Here is a 17,750-nt window from a genome sequence, read left to right on the forward strand (position 1 = left end):
TTTCAAAAAGTTACCTTAGCTACCAGCGCTTTGAGGGGCCAAGCGCTTAATTGGTTCAAATGTATAGGCAGAAGTCCCTTGGATCAAGCAGGAAGTCCCACCTATACTTACGAGAATTTCAAGACTGCCCTACTAAAAGCCTTCCCTGTTGTAAGGGATCGTGCAAGTTAGAAATGGAACTTTTTAGTATATATCAACAAAGAATCGAAAACCTCTCAAGCTTTATTTTAAGAAAAATTCACGTCTCCAAGCTCTTGTATGGAAACCGTCCGGATCCTGAGATAATTCAAATGATTTTGCCGAGGTTACTGCCCCAAGTGCAAGACTTTATAGAATTAAGAAATCCGACTACACTGGAAAAGTTATTTGAGCTAGCAATCCAGTTTGAAAGTAGAAGAACGGCGGACATTGAAAGAAGATGCCAATATCAACAGCGAAACCAATTTGGTGCGCCAAGACTACAGCAAACTCAAGCACACGGCTACGGAAGCAAAGCGAATCAGTGGGCAAGGAAACCCGAGCATTCAAAAACAGCCGGCGAACGTCGACAGTTCAATAGCAATCCAGGAAAAAAGTCTCAAGGCCAGTGGAAAAAGAAGGAAAGCACGGAAATGAAAAATAATTTAAACTAAAACGGATTTCTGCTGACGGGAGGGTGCGGAAATCCGAAGGCCAAGAAAACCCCTCTTCCTTCAAGTTAAATACAGTAATGGTGAAAAATTTGACTCTTCCGAAGATTGAAGTGTTGGTGAATAATATCCCAGCCACCGCACTCCTGGATACAGGCGCGCAGTGTTCCTGTGTGGCAGAAGATTTTTTTAGGAAGTATTTTCGGAAATACCGCATATATAATTCGGATAATACGACAGTGTTAGCGGCGCAAGGAGAACTATGTAAGTGTATAGGTAAAGTACCGCTGTATGTCCGTATCAAGGACGAACAAGTAAAGGTGATGTTTTTTATAGTAAAGAATCTGGAAGCACATATAATCTTTCAGAGGATTTTCTTTCAGATTTCAGAGATTTTCTTTCAGAGGCACAAGCAACACTGGATTTTAATGAAGCGTCCCTTAAGCTGACAATGAAACCAGTTCGTGCAGGAAAGGCTGAACCGCCGATGTTAAATCTTGACCACCTGCCTAATGACGAGCAAGGAAGAATCCGACAAGTGGTAAGTGAATTTGCTTCGTTATTTAGTGATATTCCAGGATTTATTCAGGTTACTAACCATAGTATTTACACCGGAGATTCAATGCCAGTTCGCCACAAAGCATACCGGTATGATAAGAATAAGGAAAAAATTATAGAATGGCATATCACCGATATGCTACGTAAAAAGATCATAACGCCCATCTCAAGTAGTTATGCTAGCCCGGTGGTTTTGTGTAAGAAAAATAATGACTATCCTTTGACACATCCAAAAAGGTGGAGATTCGCAATTGATTACCGTAAATTAAACTCCATAACTAAATATCCGGTATATCCGTTACCTATTATTGAGGAGATTCTAAGGAACATAACATCCACCAAATATATGACGACTTTAGACTTGACGACTGGTTATTTTCAAATAGGGATTAGGCCTGAGGACGTGCCTAAGACTGCTTTTATAACCAAGTCTGGCACTTATGCATTTTTGCGTCTGCCGTTTGGCCTTTCAGGGGCGCCGGCAACATTTCAGCGATGTATGGACATTGTGTTAAGACCTGTTCTTGGAAAGTCCACATTTATCTATTTAGATGATATCATTATTACTAGTGATAATCTCGACCAACATGTACAGGATTTAAGACAGGTGTTTTCTTTATTAAATGAGGCCGGTCTAAAAGTTAATGTCGAAAAGTGCAAATTTGCAGCCCCTGAATTAAAATATTTAGGTTACAAAATATTTCAGAAAGGAATAGAGACAGACGGATAAAAAATAATCGCTGTACAAAAGTATCCGACTCCAAACACGACAAAGAAGCTCTCTTCTTTTCTAGGACTTTGTTTATATTATAGGTCCTTTATAAAAAATTTTACGGCTATCGCTGAGCCATTGTTAAAATTAAAAAGGAAAAAGCAAGATTCTCGTGGACGGCCGAAACCAATAGTGCTTTCGAAAAATTAAAACAAGCATTAACGCAAGCCCCTGTGTTGAAATTTCCTGAAAAGGATGAGAATTTAGAAATTTCAGCGGATGCTTCGGATTATGCGGTAGGAGCGGTACTTTCGCAAAATCAGCAGCCCGTGGCATTTTTTAGTCGAACCTAAAATCAAACACAAAGAAACTATTCCGCGACCGAGAGAGAGGCACTTGCAGTTCTGTTAGCAGGGCAAAAGTTCCGAGTCTATTTTGGAAAGGCGCCAATAACAGTGTACTCTGATCATGCGGCGGTAACTAGATTGTACTCAGGGAAAAACTTATCCCCAAGGTTAATAAGATGGGCACTCAAGCTACAAGAATATAATCTGGTAATCAAGCATACCCCCGGAAAGGAAAATATCGTAGCAGATGCCCTATCAAGAATTAAAATAGATGAACAAGGTAATACTGTAAAGGTGGCAATGCTCACAGCATGTACAATAAATTCCCGAGAAACTGTAATAACCGAACTGGGTAAGGATCCTGAGTTTGGAAGCATTTATGAGTATTTAAACGATCCTGAAAATTTTAGCCACCAAGATATTGTGGCGATAAGAAATAGGGCGGCCCATTACGAACTAATAGATGGTGTATTATTTTATACAAAAACTACGAATTCCAACAACGAATTTCGACCTGTTATCCCAGCTAGTCTTAGATTAAATATCCTGCAGGAGCTCCATGACAGCCCTTTAGCTTCTCATGCTGGTATTCAAAAAATTATCCAACGCGTACGCGAGGCAGTCTATTTTCCTGAACTGCAAAAGTTAACAAGGGCGTATGTCCAGTCCTGCCCAACATGTCAGGCAGTTAATTATATTAATTTCCGCCCGGCCGGGTTTCTAAATAGCATTAAATCCGAATTTCCAAATGAAATAATTGGCATCGATTTATTGGGCCCTTTCCCAAAAAGTCAGTTAAATAAAAGTCGCTATCTCCTTGTTATGGTTGATCATTTTAGTAAGTGGACCGAAATTGTTCCCTTAAAACTAGCCTCCGCGAAATTAGTTACTGATTCTATTTTAAATAAATATATTTTAAAATACGGGGCGCCCCTAAAAGTTATATCGGATAATGGTCCTCAATTTGTAAGTAATATATTTGAAGACATGTGCCAAAAACTGGGCATACGTCATTTAAAAATGGTCCCGTATCGGCCGCAATCAAATATAGCGGAACGGGTCAATAGAAATATAGTGAAAATTATCCGTAGTTATGTTAAAAATTTTCATAAAAGCAGGGATAACTATGTCAATGAATTTGCTTTCGCCCTTAGGACCGCAAAACATGATACAACGGGCAAAACTCCTGCTGAGTTATTTTTAGGCAGAAAGATTATAACGCCGTTAGATAAATTATTTTATGTGCAACAAAGAGCCCCAGAATTTAAAATGGGTGATATAGAAAAACTAATTAAGGAAGCAAAGAAGAATACTGAAGTAGCACAGAGAAAACAGAAACTCTATTATGACTTGAAACGACGGGGAGTAACTTATAAAGTAGGGGATGAAGTTTTAAAAATTAAGCATTCACACTCTTCAGCACCAGAAGATAAAACTGCCAAATTTTTTCCACGATTTGAAGGACCATATGTCGTAGAAGAAAATAATTCACGCTGTAGTAGTGTTAAAAGCTAGAAATTGTGAAACCTGCTCCGCAAACATTGATCAAATCAAACCCTACTATGATCGTAATAAAATGCAAATATTTTCAGATCATTTGCAGGATCCGGCACGGCAGACACTGCAGGCACAAGCTCCAGAGGTGGAAAAACGACAAGTACAAGGGCAAGCCATTAAGAGGCAGGAGCAAGTAAAAAGAAAGTTTCCCCGCGGAAAAATTGAAGGTAACTAGAAAAAGAAGCCGTTCCACCGTCCAGAAAAGAGAGCTCACGAACACCCCCAGAGTGAAGAAGGGAGAAGGACGACGTATGCAAAGAGAGCCAGGAGAAATGACGGCAACTATAACCCGGCTCTAAAACGGAAGATCTACTCATCCGACAGGACTCTCCGCAGCAAATGTCGCCGAACTGCGGAAGGGCCATCAGCGGCGGAGGAAAAGTTACAAGGAAAATTTGAACGGCCAGCAAAGAGGTCCAAGCAGGAACACGAAAGAAGTTTCGCGGTTCCGCCAATTCCAGCTGCCATCAAACGACCAAGACCACAGGCAGAAGCGAAAAAGCAGGTATTCAAGGGTGACCGAACTGGAGAAAAAAGAAAGCATCTAGACGAAGGCACTGAAGGGCGAGCCCGAACAAGAAGGAGCATAAATCAAACTGCAATCTGCACTACCTTTCAAGACTGGGCCCAGAAAAGAATGTCCGAATATCACAAAGATAAGTAAAATTTTATGTTACTTTGCAAACTTAAGTTAATCTTTCATTCTTACTGCAAGTGGCAGATTTCAAGAAGTTTTACCTCATGCGAGGTCTACCTTTATCGCCAAAAGGGCGAGAAATGAGTTGTTACCGATTTTGGTATTATGTTTTTTAATTGCTCGCGCGTAAAACTAAAGTTGATGTATAATAGCGTTGTGTAAAGACTTAAATATTGTAAAAAGTTATTGTATAAATATTATTTAAAACATTCTGGCAAGAAAGAAGTTTTAGTCTGAAAGACTTTTTGAAATGTATTATTTCAATGTAGAAAGAATTGGCACTTGCTTTGAAAAGAATAGAAGTTAACAATGTACTACTAATGTATGTTTTCAAATGTGTAAAATTAACGGCATGTTAATATGTTCTTATATACAATGTGAACTGTTATTTTAAATGTTAAGAAATACCGTGATATGGTAAAAGTGAAAGTAATGTTAAAATTTTTTTTTATTCGTGTGACTGTAAAAAGACTAAATCATGGAGAATATGTGTTAAAGGTTGAATGATGTAGTTAGGCTCTCTGACGCTACAATTCAGAGTTAGCCACTTTCAGAATAGTACCTCAGGGTTTAGAGTTGAAATTAGGGTGTGTTACGAGGTCTTGGTATGTTGAATTTTAACACGTTAGTGTTTTGATTGTAGGAGGAAGTGTTGAACACATAGACATATTGTAACAAATTTCTTTCTTTTAAATTTCTAGTTTCTAGCGAAGTTATGTTTGTAAAAGATTGGCCTCGCGTTAGATTCTAGAGCTAAAAGTTTTCAACAAGGTCGTTTTAGACCTCAGTTTCAAACTAATTAATTCTGGCGGGAAGTATGTAAGGATCTTAAGTTTTACTAACGTTTATTTTATTTTAAATCTTTACTATCACTTCTTATGTTCTACTTCCGGGCAGAATTATAAGCGTTAATGTATTTATGCAAAGTTTGTCTGGCGAACGCCAAGTATTTAAGTTGTGGCTTTTTGCCAAGCAAGAGAGAGGAAGCAGTGAGTCGAAGCAGGCCGCTTACCTTAGAAGTTTTACTCAGTTGCTGGTTGCCTTCCAGGCTAGAGGTTTTAATCCTCTTGATAATTTTTAAACGTATTGTAGTGTTCACAGTTCTCTGTACTACATACGGCTTCCTGTTAATATAAGGCCAATCTTCCACGTTATTATTTCAAAGTTAAGTTAGTGTTTAGTTATATTTTTTTATATTCTTACGTTTAGACCACAAGTGGTTTGTCATTGTATTCCGAAGTACGGAAATTATTGTAAATAGAGAAAAATAAAGGGTTTTGTACACCCTTCTTGTGTATCCTGTCTACTTCCCACAGTTTTGAACATAGCTTTAGTAAGCTCTCTGTTCCGAGTCAGGTCCTTGCATGTTCCCGAAGAAGGTTAGACGGAACATTGAACCTGATAATATGTAATTCTAATTTTCATTTGTTAATATAATTTTCGAAACATTTGGTTTTCAGCAGCATGTTTTTATGGAAAATCAGGCTACACCCCTGATTATGAGTAGTAATTTAAACACTATTAACATCTCACTGATACATATATTGTTTCGTTAACATTGAAAAATTATATGAAAAGTATAGAAAGCTTACCTTCTTGTACAGAAAGCTTCACGTTTCCTTATCACCGAAAAGGAACTTCTCGAAAAGCAAGAACAAGCCGGCAAACGCAAAGCAATATCAATAAACTGAAAGTGTTATACCGCCAATTTTTAATTATTGTAAACATAACAATCATGACTTACTCAGCAATGGCGCCATCGATCAATAATTAAATAAAACAGAAACGGAATCTTCCAGTGATGCAATTATAAACAAGAAGGCAGATGGTTCTCATAAAAATCCATTAAGTTGACACGAAGAAAAACTGTGTGACCGCAATAGCATTTGTTAGTATTTCAAACGGAAACAGAATTCCAGTTTGCTTTATTATTGATTACAGCAGCATATCCATGGATGCCAACTTTGACTTTCAAATGTCGCTAGATATACCTGCAAAAGTAGCTAAAAAGTCGCTAAATTCAGAAGGAATTTCGCTAAAAATAGTATCTAAAATTTAGAATAAAAGTATAATCCATATTCCATAATAGGTTTTATTACTCGTTATTATTTAAATTGAATCTTCATAAAAATATAAATAATGTCCCAATTTTTCTGCGTACCATCAAAACGTTTTTACGGACCACCGGTGGTCCGTAAAACCGCTGGTCTAAATATCTAAAAATTGCTGAGGTAAGATATAATTAGGATGTTAAACTATTGAAAGGAATTGCAGCTAAAAGCATAAAATAAAAGCTACTCGAATTATTCCATAACTTAATATTTTCTCATAGATATCATTTTCTACAAAATGCTACCGATCTGCAGCTTAGTACTCACAGGTAGATAACTCTAGTGAAGCCACTGATAACCAGCGCGTATGTTAAGCGCAGATCTCAATGGTGTCCTAAAATTCCAAACGCGAATAGCAATAATAGAAAAATGTGTATTTTTCAGTGATGAATTTACCTTCACCGTATATTTTCCGCGTCTTATGTGAAGAGCATTTAACCGGGTATATCATCTAGTACGTCTCGTTCAAACGAAGAGTCATTTGCAATGTTATGAAAAACTCTGGAAGTATTGCTTGACTATTGCATCACTGTCGAGGACTATCATTTGAAAAACCAGGCATTCAACGTTCAGCTATTCAAACTTTGCAACCCTTGGAATGTACCATATTTCAAGAGGACAATTCACTAATTCGCACCTCAAACTAGTAACCAACAGGTTTCGAAGGTTATAAGCAAGTATGGACATCTTCCACTTCTTGCACAGCTGACAGGCCTTAATGATATAAGGACTATTTGAAATATGCTGTACAACAGTAACGGAAAATAGTTTCTTTCTCCAACATCGCGAGTTAAATAGCCTCTGTTTTGCAACGCGATACATGTTTTGAAAGATTAAATACCTTTACAGAATGAACAAAGGCTATATTATTATTCATTTCCAAAAAGAACTGATGGAGTATTGGCTTCCAAAAGAGGGTCTACGCGCTGTTAGTAAAGTGTTACGCTTTTCATTGTCTACCTCCTGTACATGTAAGCTAATAACGGCTCCTTTGTATTAAGCCTTGGTGTGGAGCTTAAGCATCAAATTTTTATCTCTGCAGAATTGCATCAAACTGTGTGGCTTGTTACAGGGTGCTGTACTGGGCTGATAGGGGAGTATTGATGGTAGTGGTACTTTGACGGTGAGGAAACGTTTTTCCTCCGATTTAAGTTCTTTCCCGTATCTGTGGTCTGTCTTCATATTAGCTCCTTGGAATGTGTTTGCGTCAGGCATGTGTTCCTGATATAAGGAGATTTGATACGCTATTGAAAAGACACACGTGTAATACTTTTTTATTCATTGTAAATTCCTGATGATAAAATCTGTAATTTTAAGTTATACATATAGTATTATGATAATATAAAGACAAACTTTTTGTGTTTGCCTCCTTCTAATTTGAAGCAAACGTGCATTCTACTTTCATAAGAAGCTCAGTCTATTCTTTTAGTTAATATTTTCGTTTTCATAAGTGAATAAAAATTTTCCCTTTGTTATGTATGATTTTATTGTCAAAGAAATTTGAGCTAAATATGAGAAGTCATTAGAAATCCACCGTGTTAAGTTTTAAAGATATTAAATAAATTTTAATTACATGAAATATCAAGCGACAATAAGTGGAATTTGATTGAAAGATATAACTCTTCTTCCTGCAAATTCAGAGAAAAATCTTTTAGTGGCCATTTATAGTCTGAAATATGACAAGTCTGAAATATGACAGAAAAACTTGGTATTTATTGGACGGTATTGTTTTTGTTATTGATTGTAATTACATATTAAAAGGTTCAACTTTTATTAGAAATATTCTTAAAACATTTGGAGATATGGCGGTCTAGCTGCAGTAAAAATGAGTTTGTAAATTGAACAACGTATTCGAAGAGGGGAGGAATCATGGAAATATTACATATGAAGCTTGAGGGAAGAAAATGAATAGAAGGTACATGTTGTAAAATGAAATGAAACTCTGCAGTAACAGACATTAATGAAGAAACTAAATGGAAGTAAGAGATCGAAACAATATGTAACTAATTTTTATTTAGTTAATCTCTTAGTAAAATTCTAACATATAACAATTTCACCACAGCTTCTGATATATCTTCATGAATAAACTTTTGACATAATTTAATAAAGAAGTAATGCTTAGTAATTAGATCTCTCTCTCTGAAAAACTTACACCTATGTTATTAGCGTCTTATATTCAAATTTAATAGAATAATTTCACCCCTTATTGAAACTTTTTTTCCTATAAAAACATTTTGATCGCAGATTCATAAAGAATAGAATACTCATGCTTTCCGTTTCAGATATTACGAACAACATAAAAATGTGAACTATCACTGTCAAAAGCAAATGATGCAATCCAGCAAAGTATGTAAGAATTAGTATCGTTTAGATTATGACAAAGCACTCATGAGATAAGAGAAACCTTTGTCACGTAGGAATGGGGGAACCTTTGTCAACTAGGAATTCCCCCTACACATAGGAGTTCTATGAAGAACTTTGCAACCAAGCCCATTCACGTTTAATTTGAAACCCGATCGGACTACCAGTGGTTTTACGGCTCCACCGCTGGTACGCCCATTATGTTAAAAAAGCTCTGCCTTTAAAACATTCCATGCTTTCGTAAGAAAACAAAATTCAATATTAGTTTGGCATAATTGAAATACTTTGGCTGGTTACTAATTCATATTTTAATGACTTCTAAATTTAAGTCTTCGGTAAAATATCTAAAATCCTTCAGTGAATTACAAAGGCAAGTGAATTTCTTTACAGAACATAAATTTATATTTGTTACTGATTACCACTTGAGGTAAAATACACTCATGTCCATAAATTAAGGATAATTCGGAGTCATGCGGAAATCGAACTCTAAAATAAATATATCACCTGTAAAATCACTACACACATCTTCAAGAATCATATGCAAATTTCAGGAAGTAACCAGATAACACCGATGGTACGTCACAATGACGAGACTGTAAGAGAGCGATATGTAAGGAATACAGGCAAAGAAGTAAAATTGTTCGCAGGCGCTTTATAAGCATTTCAGTGCAATAACCGAAGAGTTATGACACAAAGGACGCATTTGGATGATTTTTTACGTGGTAGAATCATCGGCCGTCTGGAATGTGGGCGTACCCAACTGGAAGTATCAGACGAACTTGGAATTGCCCAAAGTGTCGTCTCCAGGCTTTGGCAACGATTCCAAGATGATGGTAATGTGAGTAGACGTAACAGCACAGGTCGCCCCAGAGTTACAACGCCGAATAAGGACCGGTATTTGGCAGTTACTGCCAAAAGAAACAGGCGGAGCACAGCCTCAGACCTGTCTCGTCAGCTCTCTTTAGCCACTGGTACGATTTCAAGGGCAGACCGTGTACAGACGCTTAGGGAAGATTGGTCTATAGACCTGTCGGACCACTTACTGCAACTCACTGTCGCCTGCGGTTAGCCTGGAGTAGAGAGCATGCATTGTGGACACCACAACAGTGGGCTTGTGTGATGTTTTCCGACGAATCCAGGTTTAGCTTGCAGTCTGATTCTCGCCGGGCTTTCATATGGAGATCTCCTGGTACCCGTTACCACCAAGAAAACATCATTGAACGACACCGTTACGGTGGTGCAGGAGTGCTCGTTTGAGGTGGAATTATTCTGGGTTCCAGAACTGACCTGCATGTTCAAATTGGAACCATGACAAGCCAAATCTATCGGGATGTCATTCTGGAACAACATGTACGTTTGTTTCGGGGCGCCATGGACGCACAATTTGTGTTTATGGATAACAACGCCCGTCCTCACCGTGCAAACATCGTAAGCGAATGCCTTCAATCGGAGGATATCACCCGTATGGACTGGTCAGCATTCTCACCGGACTTGAATCCCGTAGAGCACGTGTGGGACATGCTTGGCCAACGAGTTGCAGCCCGTCAACCTCCTCCTACATGTCTACCGGAACTTCGGAGAGCATTGCTTTTTGAATGGTGTAATATCCCCCAAATTCAGATCGATAGTTTGATACTCAGCATGCTTAGGCGTTGTACGGACTGTATTGCATCGTCTGGGAGACATACAATGTATTAACAATCATACCAACCATGTAATATTGTTTTTTTTTTTTTTTTTTTTTTTTTTTTTTTTTTTGTAAATAGGTGTTTTTTTTTTTTTTTTTTTTTTTTTTTTTTGTAATTTGCTCCAGGGAGAAAAAAATCGCTAATTGTTTTAATAATATCAAACATATAGCATCTTTTTATGCTCTTTACCTTTTGTTTAATAAATAATCTTTACAAATAAGTCAAATTTGTTTTGCTTCTAACTCTTCCTTTGCCTGATTTTGCATTATCCTTAATTTATGGACATGAGTGTAATTATCCTTGCCCATGAATGTACATAATGCTGAAGCATTTTTAATTTTCATCTAAATTCTGAAACTTCGATTTCAAATGAAGGACAATTATAGATGAAGAAGCAGATGTACAATGTGTGCAAAAGGAAATTATTTATCTGGCTCTGAAAAGGAAATTCATTACTTGAGAAAATACTTGAAAATTTGATGACCTACTATAGAAAACATAACTAAGATTAATTACTGTAATAATGAAATGATTTACTTCTCTGTTATTTATATTGCGGCAAAACAAAACAAAATGATTATTACTTAACGAGTTAGTCTTTAATACTGAAAGCCGTATAAGATTCCTACATAAATAATAAGTGCATAATAATGCTTATTTATATAATATCGATTACAGATTTTGTTTTTGGAAGATAAAAGACGGTATGTGAAGGTATTAATCTCGTATGCGTATTTGCTTTTTGAGATGAAATCGCTGAGTGCAAACTATTGTAAGGTTTCTGAATATTTTAAAGGAAATGAAGAAATTACTGTCACGAAAATATGAAACACGCACCTCTTAACTTTATATGTTTCTATGCTAAAATATGTTTGAGTTTGGAGGAGAAACTAAGGAATTATGAGTAAATGTATTGCCGAAGTAACGTTACACTTAATAAATTATATGCGTTTTCCCCTAACTAATATTTTATAAAAAGCATGCAAAACTCTCTTGTTGAAAACGTTTATTGCAGAATCAGCTTAAAGCTGAATTATTGCTCATATTATGTATAAGTCCTGGCTAGGAACCGGTTGGTTAAGAAGTCGACTAAATTCGATCCTACATTATTGGGCTGGTTGCATATTTGGTTTTTTGGGTTTTTCGCAAGTGTAAGATAAATATGAGCCAGTTTTCTTTAGAAGGCCTTCCATGGAGGCATATCTTCCTCTAAGCAGAGAGGTGTTTTGCAATGTTAAAATACATTATGTAGGGTTGTTTAACCTCAATTAATACACCCGCGATACTTACAAACAAACCAAATTGTTGCCATACTGGGCAAGATATTTTTTAAACTGCCGTTCTTTCAAGATCATAATTTTCGTATGATAGGTTAAAAAAAATTAACTGCAGAATTTACAGAATGTGTTGGATACCTTGCATTGAAAACGTTCTAGGAAAGAAAGTGATTATTTAAAACTAAATATTAATGTTTAAAAATAGTTGTTCAAACGATAGTAGGCAAACCTGCTAAACTGCAGTCGCTTCCTAACTTAACCAAGATTAATTCGTAATGGAAAGTAAGGCTTGAAAATTTTAGTTTATTCCGTAGTCATTATTTTGACACAAACATTAATTTTATACAAGATTGCTCAATGAGTTTTTTCTTTTCAATTTGGTTTCGCGTAGTATTCCATACTTTTTTAAGTTTTCCAGTTCTGTAGTATGTAATGTATAAGTTGTTTTAAGGGGACGGTGGACTTTAAAAATTAGTTTTTTAAGTTTTTGTGTTTTCAACAAGAACTTTTACACATATACATATTATAACATCAGTTTATAAAATATATGTTCAAAATTTCAATTTATTTTAAATTAAATATTTTTAAAACAAATAATTAATTATTTTAATTAAAGATTAAAAATCCTCCTTGCTCTCTAATTTTCAATATTTGTTCCTAATTTTTCCTTTAAGTTAGCTATAAAGACTTAACAAAAGATTTTCTGTATCCGTTATTGAATATGATGAATCAAACATTTTAAAAAGGAATTTTGGGAACTTAAACCCAGGTTTCGGAAAAATATCACCTTTTGTTAAACATTATCACAAGTTTAAACTTCTTAATAACCTCATATCCAAAAGTGCATACATAGTTCTACTGTAACATATAACAAGATAGTTTCTTCCAAATATCATTAATTTTGAACTAAAAATGAGTCGCAGGGAGCATTTTCAAGACATAGGAACTGCCAAAAAATTTGTTTTGTGAAAACCGAATTTAAACTTTTTCTTCAAACTTACCTTTAATACATGGTCATGAGAAACAGCAAATTAACTTTCAATATGAATTTGTAAATACTAGATAACATTTTCATATCATTTAACTATTTTTAATATCATTATATTAAATATGAAAAATATAAACATATCTCAAATTGGTATGTGATTAAAAGTTATAGGGAGAAACAATTTATGCATTATATCCAATGAAACTTTTAAAATTCATCCGCACCATATGTTTTACCTTCATTTGTCACATTTACATTATGTTTTAATGCTTTACAATATTTTTTACTATTTCTATTTTTTTCCCAAGCAGGTAAACTTCTCTTTTTGCTTTGGTTCAAGCGACGTTGATCCTGCTTTTTTGCAACGAATAGGAAAAACGAGTTTCCCCATGCTCTACACGTATAGCATTTACATAACCAAAGTTGGATTCATTAATAGTTGTCAATCTTGACACTTCTAGTCTTTTTTTTAGAAATAAACACTTCTTTTGGGCAAATATATAAATTATAACTGTTGAAATACATTTTTTTTTTACATTTTCTCCAAAATTTAAAGGGCAAAGTTTACATTGTTTATACATTTAAATGCTTGTAACTTCTTTAAAAATTAGAATATTTGAATTCGGTGTTTTTGCATAAGATGTAGTTACATATATGGAATATTACGAGAGTAAAAAATCAAATTCAATATTTTGGTTGATTTTAGCTATTTTAAAGTCCTCCTTCCCCTTAGAATATTTATCCACTGATAAAATTTATTAGGAATGAGGATTCTCGTTAATACTCATCATAGTGTCTTATAATAGCACTTTGCTCTTTCTTGTACGCACGCATACGTATAAGCCGTAATAATTAAATTTTTTACAATATTTTTAATCATGTTAAAATACGTATACCAAGTAATCTTTCAGTGTACTTGTTAAGGGAATGATTAAAAAAACTATAGCAAATCAGGAGTTCGTCATGTGAAATAGAAATCGTCATCATGATCATTCATGATCGAGATCCTATTTTAGACTAAGCTACAGATCCATACAGCCTGAAAGAAATTTATTCCATCAACGCCTCTAGATATGATAACTTTGCACAGAATTACAAATTATCGAATATGCTTCGAATTAGAGAGCGAAGACATGTAAAATTTTGAAAAAAATCCTTATTTAAGAGTGAAGATAATTTTCAAGTACCTTTTGCATTGGAACTGAAATCCCACGTTTGTTGACAGACAAGCCATTGTTTTACCTAAAGGTATTATTTATTTCCGTACTTTATGCGAAATTTATTAAAGAATTTAAAGTTCATAATACGTTTAAATATAATGTAGTCTTCTTTCTTGCAATTCCTAAAAAAATATAAAGGCCAATTGGTCTGTATTTTACATTGAGTTATCTGAAGAACTATTATTATATTTTTAAAGGTGATATGCTTTTGCATTCTTGTACTTAAATTTGGAAAACTAAAGGAGAACTGATAGCTTATTGAAAATTTATTTGCTTATTCTTTGCCTCAAATCTAATCACCGACCGTTTTATCGATGGAAAAAAATAGTAAGACTTAATAAATTTGTGTCCATTAAGTGAATGCTATCCTTTCTTTATTAACATAGATACAAAAAGTGATTGAAATCTAGGAATAGTTCAAAATATTTTTCAACTGAGAACATAATTATTTTTTAGCTAAATGCAGTTTTGAGCTTTACAATAACTTAGCAGTTCTTTTGAGCCTATGTATTGGAATTATAATAATGTGGCTACTATAACTTTCCACTTTTATTTACTGTAAAATCTTTATAACAAATCGCTGGGAAAAAGATGTTTATGAATGAGAAGCTATCTTATTACTGTTCAGCAGGAAAGAACATTTTACATTACTTCAGTACTCATGATTTGCAATGATGTGTTGAAAAATGCTGTTACAAAAGTAGAATTTCCCCTGTCGCTTTATTTCCCAAATACTTGCAGTGTATACGATTAGTTTCCTTAAATCTAAGCTACATTTTTGCCTTTAATAGTACTATTTAATAAGCGCAAACACGCGGTTATGCAGAGTTGCACATGTGTTGCTGTGCAATTACTAGTCAATTCTGTTGAAATATTTTTTATAATTAAGTCCCTCGCTCGCAAATTAATAGCTTAATATGTTTAATATTTTACGCTGAATTTTAACATATTTATGTGTAAGATGTATTCGTCTGTGATACCCAAATTATTCTTGGTAGTTTCATATAAAACTGTTTTGTACTGAAATAGAAATATGGTTCGGTTTGACATTTATGATGTAATATTGTATAGCAATAAACAAAATCCTAACAACAAAGGCAACATTTATATATAAATTCCTATATTAATGTAATATATGAAAATACGAAAAATTGATATCACACTGAAAATTTATGTACTGATGCAGGGACCCAAGGAACTGACAGCCAAAACTTTAGTTTCAACTTCGAAGCAGCGCTTTATATTGACAAGGATCTCGAAAACAGAACTTGAAAAGTTCTAAAAAGTATGGGAATGATCATATGGAAAATGTCCTTACCTCAAACAATCACAAAGTTTATTACCTCACTGCCTCTTTAACTGCTTCCGTATACTCTTTAGACTACAAAATACTGCACATCCTGGGCTGACATCTAGTTATTAGCCGAAATAAACTTTAATGTTAAATTAAGACACCGGCCGCAGAAGCAAATTTCCTAGCCGCTTATTCGCTAACCTCACCCGATCGGCAACTAGCCGACAAGTAATAGCAGAGCTTGACTATCTCGATCTCTTCAGGGAGGGGCGAGTGCCTCGCGTGGATGACGTCACTTAGGAAACAGCGCCCCCTATTCGTGCAATTGTGTTTCCCCTTGCCCTCTTCTCTGCGTTCCCGAATAGATTGATTGAATCAGGGAAACACAAAGACGCTATCCGCGGAGCGGCGTCTTTCCAGGAAGCATTGTTGAAGTGGTTGTGATGCGGTGAAGTTTGCTTTAAAAGTGGATTCTGAGTCAGGATAGAAGTTTGTTTGTCAACGTGGTGGGTGGGGGAGATTCATTAAATTGGGAAAAGGCCTTAACGTAATCTACTGCTTGCATAATAAAACCAATTAGTTCGAGTAGTAACGTTCATTGAACTGTTTTTACTCAGAGTGAGAGAATTTCTTTGTCAGAATTTACTACAAATCCCATGGATTATTGAAAAATAAAGAACAGATGAAATTTGCACTAAATCCTGAAACTTAAACACACTAATTATAAATTTAGTCGTATTCTCACTAAAGCGTTTTCAAATAATTTGCCATTTTTAATTTAATGCGTCAGATTTCAGTTTAAAATCATTTTAATACTTCTTAAAAGTATTTTATATGTAGACAATATTTTGTCACATAAATATGACACAATAAAATTAATATCAATCTAGAAAGGTAACTTGTTACATAACAAGAATGTAATGTTATTTAACAAATGCTTGAAACAAAAATTAAAAAAAAGATAAATGTAATTTATATATTCTCTGTGCGCAAAACTGGTTTCTTTTTCCATCATTTTTAATTTCTCAGTTTTACTCTTTTTTCTTTTAATTTCTAAATAATTTTTCTACTTCTATATCACCTTAAAATATTTTATTATTTCAATTACTTAGCGAGCATGTAGAGGCATTAGGTTATTTCGAAGCAGGAGATATGAAAAATGAGCAATGCTCTCATCGAGACTCGAACCGCCGACCTCTCGAATATGCGCCGTGTGTGCTCACCACTACACCACGAAGGCATGCTAAAAAGGAGGAGAAATACCTTATACACTTCCCCTTATAAAGGGCGACTGGGGATTAGAGGACCCAGTTGTCAAATTCTGGTGCTGGGGAATCATCATCTACCACCAATTTAGTTCGGGCGTCTTTGTAGAGACATTAGACTATTTCGAAGTAGGAGATGTAAAAAATGAGCAATGCCCTCGCCGGGACTCGAACCACGGACCTCTGGAATACGTGCGTGACCATTACACCACGAAGGCATGCTAAGAAGGCGGGATAAACACCTTACAAGCATTCTTTAATAATTGAAACTAATTAGTTAACACTAACCAGTTAGTTAACACGCTTGTTTCCTGCAACTTTATTTTACTTATTCCATAATTAATAAAAATGAGCTCACTAGTCGTCTAGAAAATAGGACCATTGAGCATTGGTAGTTCAATCTGGGGCCCCACTAGCAGTTGTGCAGTAAGTTTGCTAAATACTGGTAGTTCGACATGTGTTTCAATTCACGATGTACGGAATGGCGGCATGGTTGTTTTTGTATTTTTTTCTATGTGTAAAGCGGGTACGAGACAGTTTGCCTTAGGAAATCCTGCGCAAAAGCATCCCTCCCCTTAGGCAGATAGCCCTCGTGTACCTTGCCATAGTTAAATAAAGGAAATCAAACCAAAGTTAAATCTGAGTTCAAATTTCGGCTAGCTGGCTGAGTGAGAGTTTTCAAGGGTTTTGATCATGCGTAATGTTAATACAGTTTCTTCTAAAGACCTTCCATGTAGGCATTTTCTCAGACAGGTACCCTAGCATAGCTTCCAACTCTTCCGTTTTTTAATTTTTAACTTTTATTAAGGAAAATTACAAAGGAAAATGTTTCCCAGCTCAAACGAAATTGTTGAATTAATGAAACTTTAATTGTGCAAATTTGGTTTCCTCCTCTCTAGTTAATTTCAGAGTAAATTTTTAGGATATTTTATATGTTCTGGATTGCGTTAATCTACTGTAGATATTTATCGAGATTTTTATGGAGATTAAGCCAAGTTTTAACCAATTAATATTCGTATTTAATTTTGTTTTACATCAGTAAATAG

At 35.0% G+C, this 17,750-nt stretch overlaps 1 protein-coding gene across 2 annotated transcripts in view; it reads right to left on the bottom strand.

Annotated features, from left to right (window-relative positions):
* Positions 1–15,666, bottom strand: part of LOC118187809 (putative polypeptide N-acetylgalactosaminyltransferase 10) — a 301,999-nt gene extending 286,333 nt beyond the window's left edge. The window contains exon 1 of one of the 2 annotated variants that reach the window (XM_085809137.1): positions 15,489–15,666. The gene's annotated coding sequence lies outside the window, so the exon portion shown is untranslated. Of the gene's footprint in view, positions 1–15,463 lie in introns of both variants that reach the window. The other variant, XM_035358083.2, reaches the window with a different exon arrangement.
* Between the last annotated feature and the right edge of the window lie 2,084 nt (positions 15,667–17,750).

This window comes from Stegodyphus dumicola, chromosome X2 (genome assembly GCF_044657685.1).
Source record: "Stegodyphus dumicola isolate Sdum_Otavi_A_Nest chromosome X2, ASM4465768v1".
NCBI classification, from domain to species: Eukaryota; Metazoa; Arthropoda; class Arachnida; order Araneae; family Eresidae; genus Stegodyphus; species Stegodyphus dumicola.